Below are 10,878 nucleotides of genomic sequence, written 5' to 3'. Positions count from 1 at the left end.
AAGGGCTGCCCACAGAACAACTGACAGGTTCTAAAGGGAATATTGCAAAGTGGAATTTTTACCTGAATGCAGGCGATACAGCAAACAGGGTCACACAGGTTAATGTTGAGTCACAGCCCCTGTGCTTCACCTTCTTGAGTGATCACCACAAACAAAATAAACACAAAATATGAATTATAAAACATGGTGAACCCTTTGCTCCCTTCCCATCACCCAGGTGAAAAACAAGGATCAGCAGAGAGTGCCAGTACTTGGTGATAGTGAGGCATGGGGTAAATATGCACATAGGATAACAAACACGAATTTTTTGGCTCATTTCAGGGCAGGACCTGATGGCTGCAACTGCTCAGAGCCCTGGCTGGCTGTCAGTGCCTGCCGGGGTCAGCTGGCACCAACCTGGACTTGCATTCTCACAAGGGCAGGACAGCTCTGGTTTCAGTTTTCCAATGCCAGATAAAATTGTCCATGGACTCTTTCGTGAGGTCCTGCTGCTGCTGACAGCCCTGTGCTCCATGATGAAGGATGAAGCCTGGAAGTTTTAGACAACTCTTTCATCCCAAGTATTTCCAGGCTTTCAATGGGAATTGTCATCGTTTTGGTGTCCCTGATTCCATGGTGGCATCTCTCGATGCTGAGGTGGTAAAAAGACCCAAAGGGAATCAGCTTCAGAGAGTTTCCCTAACCAGGAGCTCCTTTCCAAACCGATCCCACTGCTTGGAGAAGCAGGGCACACATAGCGAAGCCATTGATGACATTTGCCAGACATAAAATCGCTGGAGCTTTTAATTACGAGGCCCAGCCCTTCTGAAACAGGACAAGCAAGTTGGAAGCAAACAGCATTAAAAATTTAGAGGAACACATATTTTGAGGAGCTGGGTTTGGGTGGTGTTTACTCGACAAGTCTTTGTTCTCAAGCCATCACAGGGGTGTCTGCCGCCAACCTGATTTAAAAGGCTGATCCCGAGAGGCAAGTCAGCCTCCTGGGATTTCCAGATCGGAGATACTGGGAGATAGGGTGTTATGGGTCCATGACTTTATGATGTCCCTCTGGAGTGGCCTGGTGCTCCAGTGAGGGAGGGAGGGAGGCTGGGGATATGCACTCAGTTGATTCCACACCTGGGAGCCATGCCAGGAACCACCACCATACCACAGGGTGATTCCCTCCTGCCAAACCATTCCATGATGCTCCAATTGCCTCTGGCCCACCCTCACCGGCATCAGCTGTCAGGTGGGATGGCTGGGAAGGTGTAATAAGCTCTGCTGCGGTTTTCTTCCCTGCCCAGAGGAAAAGTTGCTGCCTCTGCCGAGCAGTTAAGAGATTTGCTGTGGGGCACAGCAGCTCACAGTAGCTCTGTTCTCATTGTGAATGTGGAGCTGGATAGGAACCAGTGCCTTAAAACGCCATCCTGTCAACTCCCTGTTTGCATCCCAGGAAAGTCAGCCCAGCCCAGCAGTCCTCCTGAAACACCCCAGTGATGCATTTCAGGGAATAGGAAACTCCTGCACAAAACCTTCTGGCTGCTGAGGCTCACCAGGCTCCAGCAGAGCTGACATTCCCGCTGCATTTCTCTTGTGTTGGACTGATATCCCTTCTCCTGCCTGGTACGGCACGCATTCCCTAAACCCTGCCTTTCCTCGGGCTGGCCGTGTTTTCACAATCTATCCCCGGGATCCTGGCGAGGAGGATGACGAGGCACTGGGTGGGAGTGTCACACCGAGTATCGGTGCGTGTTCTCCCGCAGCAGGAGAGGTCGTGCTGCTGTCAAACCCGCGCTGCCGACATGCCGGCTGCCGGGCAGGGAGCTGCTCTCCCCCTGCCCGCCCGGCTCACCCGGCCGCATTCCTCCCGCAGGAACTCACCGGGGCGGCTCCTCCGTGCTCTTGGACCCGGGCCAGGCCCTGCGCTGGCCATAAGCCCCTCAAAGAAACCCGCAGGAGCGGGGAACTCGGCGAATGTCAAGCTAAGGAGTTTGGGCTGCTCCCAGACCGCAGAAGCTTTTCCTTGTTTCTTTCCCTGGTGTCGCAGTTACAGCTTTTCCTGACAGGGCCAGCGACACAGGGTCTCACATCACATGGATGTGGCAGGGGTTCAACACACAGCGTGGGCATGGTGGGGAAGCCTGCAGACACCTGCACATCCATAAAAAACACTCTCAAAAGCCTCAGTTTTGGGAGAGGAATGGCTAACCAGAATGATCCCACCCTGCCATGGGCACATGGATATGACCCAGCTGATATCTTCCCTGTCAAGCACACCTTCCTCTACCCCAGGTTGTTCCAAGCCCTGTCTAACCTGGCTTTGAACAATTCCAGGGACGGGGCAGCCATTCTCTGTCAGGTTGTTCCAAGCCCTGTCTAACCTGGCTTTGAACAATTCCAGGGATGGGGCAGCCATTCTCTGCGCCAGAGCCTCAGCATCCCCACAGGGAAGAATTTGTTCCCAATATCCCACCTAAACCTACTGTCTTTCATGTAAGAGCTGGGGCAAAACGAGGGGCTTTACGGCCACATAACCCCAAGGAGCACAGTGCCACAGAGGGGGTACCCCAAAGGGGACTCTGCTCCGCACCCCCGATTGCTTTGGGGAATGTCAGAGAAGGGACGCTTTGCCTTTTCCCTCCGTCTCCCAGCACCTTTCCTTGCCGCAGACATCGGGACAGAGAGCAGGCAGGGGCGATGCTGGAGGAAAACAAGCCGTGAGCCAGCGCCGAGGAGAGCCCTGGGCTGCACAAAAGGTGCCTTGTTCCCCCCATGAAGCGCTCGGGCAGCACGTCCCCTCCCTCACCGGCGGTGGAAAACTGAGCTCCAAGCACTCCTTCACCTCCCCTCGCCACCTTCAACCTTCCCATTGGGTACAAAATGTTCTTGGGATCAAGAAACCCGAAGTTTAGCACGTCCCTCCTGGGTTCTTGGTCGCCTTGCCTGGGGAGTGGGCGAGGGCTGCAGCAGCCCCCGGCGCTCCCGGGGCCACCGGCTCCTGGTTATACAGTAACCTGTTGCTCCGGGTCCCAGCTCCACCTCTCGCTGCCTCCACATCCCTCCCCGCCTCTCTCCTCTGCCAAGGAACCTCTGTCACCTGCTCTCAGACACCCGCGGCGAGCGGCACCGGGAGGACAGGGCAGCGGGAGCCACGCAACGGGGACCCCAGGCCGGGGTGCCGGGTGGGCTCTGCCTCCCACTGCCCTTCAGCGCTCGGGGCATCGGGCTCAGCCCGTGCAGGGAGGACACGGAGCTGACTGCTGGAGAATGGCAGCAGGATTTAACTAGGAAGGCAAGGAAAACTGGGAGAGAACTCACGGGAGCTGAGCGAACTGCGTGAGACGAGAGCGGCTTCTCAGCACCGGTGAGTCTCTCTTTGCAAATCCTAAAGCTTCATCCCCCTCCCCAGCTTTTATCCACTTCAAAAGTCTCTGATTCTACTGTGGAGGGAGAATGGCTGGAGAGGGGTTGTGGCTGGGAGAACTATCAGTGTAGTTTTCTGTTGTTTTAGTTAAAAAATATGAAAAAACGTACTTTTCCCAGCACTGTGTTTTCTGAGGTTTTTTCCCGTCCTGGTGATTCCCCACCGGGTGAGATCCAGTAGGTGGCACTTTCTTGGCAGCAAAATGTCCATTTGGCACAGAACGAAGCATTTTTTCTGTTCCTAATGAAGTCTGGAGACGTAGTTTTGAGCAGCTGTTTGTTTGCAAACCTCGGGGTTTCCTCTTTTGGGGAAGTGTGTAGAATTTCAGGCCGTTCCCTGCCAGGCCCCTCAAAGAGCTGATGGTCTTGGTGGGTCAGCTCTCCCTACCCCTCATCCTGGCAGGATTCGCCACCCAATTTCAGCACCGAGTAAAGCTTGGAGCTGCCCTGTTTCCTCGTGTGACAGCTCTGCCTCCTGATGAGATTTCATCTACGTAGAGTCACAGCATTCCCGTCCCCTTTCTCTTGTTTTCCTGGAAAAAGCCGGTGCAAACTCCACTGAGGACAAGGCTCAGGGACAAATGATGTGACTGACATTATTTTCAAATACTGGATATAACTGTGACACAGCACAGTAGTAAAATCCGGTGATTGCCCTGCTGTAATTAGGGCAACAGGGAGTTAACGCTTGTGTTGCTGGGCTGCTCCAAAAGCAGGGATCAGATCCATTGGTAGTTGCTCATCCAGGAGTGCCAGAACTTGGCTGGCATGTGCCCCCAAAAAGGATTTTTTCTGGGTAAAGAAGTGACAGACAGAGGCTCAGCCCTCAGCTGATACATCAGGGACCTATGCACGGTTTTGCCCACCTGACTCCATTTTGCTCTTTGAGTTTTCAGTGGATTAAGAAGGAAAATTAGTCCTTCCCAGACAGAAAGGGCAGGCAGCAGTGCTGAACCAAGGAGCCCTTTAAAACGGGACTGGGAAGAGGGACTTGGGACTGTGGGGAGGTGTCTGTGAGAGGCAAAGGTTTTTGGTTGTCCATGTTTAAAACCAAGGCTTGAACACTACAACAACTACCAACACTACAGCTCAGATCCACCGTGGTCGGGCCTGCATTGTTCCTGCTGCTGGTTTCCACAGCTGAAGCCTTGGGAAGGAGCTCGTGTTCTTCCAACTGTGTCTCAGCTCTCCAGGTGGTCTAGAGTAGGATCTACTCTGCTGTACTCATCAAGGCACGGTGGGTTTGTCATATAATCATAGAGCTTAGAGGAACAGGGGGTGTTTTTGGGCACCTGAGGAAAAGTTTGGCACCAGCCTTGTTGAGCTGGCTGTTGGTGAAGTCCCGGGAAGGGAGCAGCTGTGAGTGACGCTGGAGAACGGCTGTGACGTGCACACACTGCTCGCGTGGGGCCACGGAGCAGTTTGCCAAGACAAGCCTCGAGTCCTTGGCTTTCTGCCCCTCTGCCATCACCCCCCATGTCAGGGTGGGCACAGACACCATGAGAGAGGAGGGCAGCTGGGACGCTTCTCAGCACCAGGAGGAAATGTCTTCTGAGCCACAGGATAGGTATTGCAGGGACAGACAGAATGTGCCTTCAGTGCCCACCTTTGCTGACTGCAAGCCACTCACCATCAGTCAGAGTGACAAAGCCCAGCCTTGAGCCTGAAATAGCCCTGCAGGTTGTTGCTCCTGGGTCTCCATCTACCCAGCTCCCATGGGTGGTGTGATGGGTTGAGGGTAGGACTAGATGATCTCAAAGGTCTCTTTCAACCATGATGATTCTGTGAAGGACACTTCAGAGCAGATGCCGTGTGTGGTGATGTCACAGCAGCCACCATTTTGTCTGGCTGTGACAAATTGTCATGGCTGCCTGCCTGGATTCATCCAAGGGCATGAAGAGACAGGGAAGGGTTGTACAGGAGGAACCCTGGCCTGCTTGCTCTGCTCTGGTCACTCAACCAGGCTGTAGTTCCTGAGAGGAGACCCTGCTGGGGCATGGTTGCAGGGACAAACCTGCCAGAGGTTTGTTGGCATCTGCCCCTGGATGAGATGGCTTGGAATCTGGTGGAAAACAAAATGCTTTTCATAGAGTCATGGGATCATTCTGGAAAGGAAAGATTCAGAAGAGACACTAATGCACTGTGGGACTTGGGAGGTTTCAGTCCTTGTGGCAAAAAAGGAAGGAGTGAAACAGGGAGAACAAATGTGTTGGCTTGTGTGGGCTTGAGAAACATCCATATGAAATAAGTCCTGAGTGCGTGGGGGACTCTTGGAGTATTATTCCCAAAGGGCTGGGTCCGGGGGTGCTGCTTTGGAGCACTTTCTGTCATACTCTTGGCTTTCTCCCTTCCATGCCATGGTCTCTCTGAAGTGCTGGGCCAGGGCAGGATTGTGGTTTTGAAGAAGACTCAATGTTTTAGTCCTTGAACAGGGCTGATCAGGGCTCATGACTCCTTTCAACAAGTGCAGTCAGCAATGCTGCCCTTCCCTCCAGGGTGGACAGGAATGCACGGCCTTTAGCCTGTGAGTTTGGTGTCACTGTCAATAAAACAATTACTCTTAGAGAGTACTCGAGCCTAGCCTAGTGACCCCCTAGCAGAAGTGCCAAGTAAAGTCCACAGGCTTGGAGTGACAGGGATGACCTCCTGTACTCTGCTAGAGCTTTACCAGCAGCTCAGTGTCTGCCTGGCATGGCAGCTCCCAAGGGCTGCTGGCAGATCCAGCAGCACTTGGCTCTGCCAGCACGTCCTCCTGAACCACTTGTTTGGCCAAGGCACAGCAGGTGCCCAGAGAAATACCCATCTACCTGCCCAGGAGGTATTCATGTTTCCCATTCCAGGGGAGGGGAAGGGTGGTATCTCCAGAAACCCTCCCTGCTCATCCAGCTGCATTGTAGGAGAGTTCTTGCACCATTGGAAATGGTGCCAGGCACCGTACAACACCTGAGAGATGCAGGAGGTGAGATCCAAGGGGGCCCAGGAGGCTGAGAGCACAGTTTGGCTCTGGATCTCCACCTGCCCACAAGACCACAGTTAAGAACGCAGCAGTGCAGAAGTATTTTCATGGACTGGGGAGGCTGTGAACAGCATCTCTGTCTGCTTGCAGTGGGTTTGATATGTCTGGCTCAGGGAAAAATATGCTGTGACCCATTCCTAAAATATTTACGTGTTAAGAAAGAAAGGAAGGGGATCCAGGGAGAGCTGCTCCCACATGGACATGGCCACCTCTGCACAGAGGTGAGGGTTTGTCCTTTCCCAAGGCAGTGAGAGTTTTCTTTTCTCCTGGGCTGGCGACAGTACCGCCTCCAAAATTGAAATGCACAATGCCAGGGGGGTAACCAAAAAAGTCCTGGCATTTTACTTCCTGGTAATCCAGATAAATTAGGAAGAATTGCAATTAAGAAGGGAGGGAAGGGTGTGTAGCTGAGCTGGACCGGTTTGCAGATATTTCCCATTCACCTGAACTGCAATTCCCCAGGAGAGCCCAGCCCTTGTTCCCATTCCCCAAGTGCTCCCAAGGGCGTTACTGCAACGTGCTCGCTGCCACTGAGGATCTGCCGAGGAACAGAACAGAAGCTTCCAATCCCCGTGAAGAAGTGGGGAGTCACAGGCTCTGCCTGCTCAGCTGCCCTGGGACAGGGACTGAAGCCCAGACAAGTTGCTGGGGCCCTGATTTGGTTGGAAGCACCAAGTGAGGCCTGGAGGTGCCTGTTCCTGCAGGCACAGTGGGATCTGGGGACCCTCACAAGGCAAGAGGCTGGTGGCAGAGGGTGGGCTGGTCCAGCCTGTCTGGCACAGAACTAGACCCTGCCTGGGATGCTCTGTGCCCTTACATCCATCCTTGCCTTCAGAGAAGGGTCCAAATCAACCCCTCTCACCAGCATCTCCCACAAAGGTTCTCCTTGTCCTGCTGAGATGGGCAAACACATCTCACATGTGAGAAATCCTCATCTCCAGTGCCAGGGGCACATTCCCCCATCCTGTCTGCTTTTGGGGTTTCACCTGTCAGGGCATTAGCCCACCTATTCACCTTTCCTTTCCCATTCCCTGGACTCTGCCACAGCTTCTAGCAGCAATTTCAGCTGTAATGGAGGAGCTGAGCACCCTCAGGATGATGGGATGGGATTTTGCAACAGCCTTGGCTGTCGTGATGGGCAGGTCTGGCACAAATGAGCCCTCACAGCTCATGGGCCTCCAACCTAGCCTTGCCCCAGGTGAAGGCAGAACTTTCCATGGCTGGTGGAACAGAAACACTCCACATTTGTGGTCTGAGGTCTTTCAATACTGCCTTGGAATTGGACAGAAAATTCTTTCCTATTTTTTGGTTTCTGGTTGGGGCACTGACTCCCAAAAGCTTTCATAATTTGAATTTAAGTTTAGCCCTTCCTGCTTCCTTTTTTCTTTTTTCCCTTCCTCTGTCTTATCAGTCTCAACTTGTCCAGATCTATATTCTACAAAGGTAAAGTGCAGCCCATCCAAATGGCAATAAACCAAAGTTCAGGCACCACAGCTGATTCAGAAAGTGAAGTAGTGTTGCTGGTGGGATGGCGATTGGGATCAGGCTGAGTCAACACCACGCTCCCCCAGACTGTTTACACCTAACTTTCCTGTCGCTCAGGATGGACAGAAGTAGGAATCATCTGGAAACTGAGAATCTCTTCATGCCTTACAAGCTGGAAGTAGAGCTGAGGGTGGCTCCAGATTCCCTCACCAGAAAATACAAGGCGAATCCCAAACCTGAGCCACCTCACTGCTGTGGACATGCCAGTGGCATGTCCTAGTTTGTCACTCATTCCTCATTGCCACCACCAGGACTCCCTTTGGCCAGTCCTTGTCCTACCACTGCTGTCAGCCAGAACTGTGACTTGTGGACAAAAATTCTTCCAAGTCTTCCAAACTCCTCTGTGCACTTTTTGGGAAGAATTTTTTCCCTGTAAGGGTGTTAGACCCTGGCACAGGTTGCCCAGAGAAGCTGTGGCTGCCCCATCCTTGGAAGTGCTTGAGGCCAGTCTGGACAGGGCTTGGAGCAACCTGGCCTAGTGGAAGGGAGGGACAGGGCATGGTCCATTTTCCATAAAGGGAAATGGAACTTTTTCCAACACAAACCACTTTATGACATTATGATAAGTCAGGTTTGAGGCTTTCGGTGGCTCTATGGAGGCAAAGCAGTGACTTCACTGTCAGTGCTGAGATAAACACAGAGGTGTCCATTTGCCTGAGCCTGAGACAATCCTTTTATCAGTAAATTCACTTCATAAAAACACCAGGGAGAGAGAAGAGAGAAAGGTAATTTGCACCCATGATATCCCTTAATAAATCATAGGCTGGAGCCTACTCTTATTCCTGACACTGCTGCTTCTTAATTATAGCTGTGTTCAGCTGAGGAGACAGAGGAGGAGAGCTGGGCTCCATGCAGAAGGGAGCACTAATTAAAACCTCTTTTCTCTGGGAAGATATTAATGTCTTCCTCTGGGGCAGAAGCAAATGGCCTTGTCTGTGGCCATTCCCGCGGGTTAACCTGTAACTCTGACTTTCACACAGCCAGGCAGTTTGTCCTGTTTTTGTTACCTGGTGCTCTCAGTGTGGCTTCTGGGCTGAGATGTGGGACTTTCAAAAGTCCTTGAAAAAGGAAGAGGAATAACATGTACCCAGGCAGCCTGTGCAGGTGTGGAGGTAAGGCTAGGTAGTAGGGGTGGCTCCTCAGTCCAGGTACAGACCACAAAAGGGTTTTGCACACTATCCCCTGATATGTGACACAGGCAGGATTTCTGACACGGAGAGGGTACCCCAGACTGCACCCAAACAAATCCTCTGATTGGAGTTATGTGGGCTTCAACAGGCGTGATCCACTTCCCCATGAGAGGAGAGTCCATGCCTTCCCCTCCTCAGGCTGGTGGGGGAAGGAGTCTTGTACCACCAGGTACCTGCACACCAGCATCTCTGCCTGATCTCCTGATGGCTTTGAGACCTGGTCATGCAGGCAGGCACATTCCTGATTCACTTCTTTTTCAGTTCAGGAGAACAGAAACCCTGCCAAACTGTGGGAGGGGAGTGGTACATCTGAGCCATGGAAATGACACTTTGACCCACTGCAGTCAAAGGGCTGATTCTATCTATGTATTCTATGTTTCCATTATTCCCAAAGAGAGTAACTTAGGAATCTCCAGCTGCTCCTGCAGAGTTTCCATAGCAGGGAACCCAGCTGGTGAAGGAAGTCTCTAGTGCAGCATCCAGGTACATGCTCACTCCAACCTGGCATTCAAGCCAAAGTCAAAACACAAGGAAAATATTGATTTGGATTTTTCCCCCTTGTTTGTTTTGCAACAGAAGGTGCAGGACAGGAGTGTAAAAGTAGCATGAAAGGCTCTCAGGGATAACTTCAAGACTGTCAGGTTTGCTGTGGGTTGCTATTGCTTGGAAAATAGGTTGATAAAGTTTTAGTAGCTTAAAAAAAGCCAGAAAAGCTGTGTCTCTGTCAGAGAAGCTGCTGCACGGAGCGAGGCAGGAGCAGGTTCAACAGGATAAATTGAGAGCAAATGTACCAGAGCTGTGCTCATTGCTAGTCTCTGCCAGAACGAGCAGGTAACACCCAAGGTGTGGTTGGGCCATCGACTGCCCGAGCAATCTCTTGACAAGGAAGCACCTTTTGCTGCTGCTGCGTCTGCTCTGAGCTTAAAAACAAGCCAGGAGCAGCCCCTGTATCTGTGACTTCAGCCCTGAAACTTGCAGTGCTCTTCAGCTTGGGAGAGGGACACTGAGATGCTGCTCTCCTTGAGATCTGTGACACAGCCTGTGGCATGGAGACAGGGAATGAGGGACCAGCTGCTTCCTGCTGACAGAGCTGGGGGGCATCCCATGAAACCAGCAGCTGGTGAGTGCAGCAGGAACAAAAGGAGGGGGCTGAGAGCACCGTGCAGAGCCAAGCACAGAGCACCCTGCCACAGGCCATTCAGGATGTCCAAAGTTTACACAGCTTGGCCAAACGCAGTTGGAGAAAGTCACGGATGGAAAAGGGTACCAGGAGCTCTTCACTCCCACTGCTGGAGGCTGGGAAATGCAGAGAGGCTTCCTGTGCTGCCATCTTGTTCCTGGCTTTTCCTCCAGATATCCATGAGTGCTGCAGCCGTGTGTGCCCCCAGCCTGCCACCAAGCAGAACTGAGGGCAGGTGATGGGAAAGGTGATAGACCACCCCACATCTGGGCAGCTGTTCCTGGCTCCTCAGAGCCAAGGGGAGGATGAAGGGAGGAGAGGAGCTCTGGCCTCAGTGACTGCTCAGTGGAAGGAAACGTTGTACAGGTTTAGTCACAGCCCAGGAAGGGAGGTCTGAAACCAGCCAAGCAGCCAAAGCCCTGCCACAGCCACATGCAAACTAGACCAGACAGGTCCCTGAACATCTGCTCCACTCCTGGCATGAGCCTGGAGACACTCCTGCTCCCTGATCACTTTTCCCTGCCTCCCAACAGCTGGTGAGCAAA

General features: G+C 52.6%; 1 protein-coding gene across 3 annotated transcripts in view; it reads left to right on the top strand.

The window, feature by feature from the left end:
• Nucleotides 1-2,964: 2,964 nt before the first annotated feature.
• The window catches only part of LOC120500972 (epidermal growth factor receptor kinase substrate 8-like protein 2), a 46,620-nt gene continuing 38,706 nt past the window's right edge, over nt 2,965-10,878 (top strand). For 2 of the 3 annotated variants that reach the window (XM_039706565.1, XM_039706564.1), the window contains exon 1: nt 2,965-3,343. The gene's annotated coding sequence lies outside the window, so the exon portion shown is untranslated. The remainder of the gene's footprint in view (nt 3,344-10,878) is intronic. The other variant, XM_039706563.1, reaches the window with a different exon arrangement.

Source organism: Passer montanus, unplaced genomic scaffold (genome assembly GCF_014805655.1).
Source record: "Passer montanus isolate IOZ18808 unplaced genomic scaffold, ASM1480565v1 scaffold194, whole genome shotgun sequence".
In the NCBI taxonomy this organism is placed as follows: Eukaryota; Metazoa; Chordata; class Aves; order Passeriformes; family Passeridae; genus Passer; species Passer montanus.
Note: the sequence above shows the minus strand (reverse complement) of the source record. Positions and strands in the feature narration are given on the sequence as shown.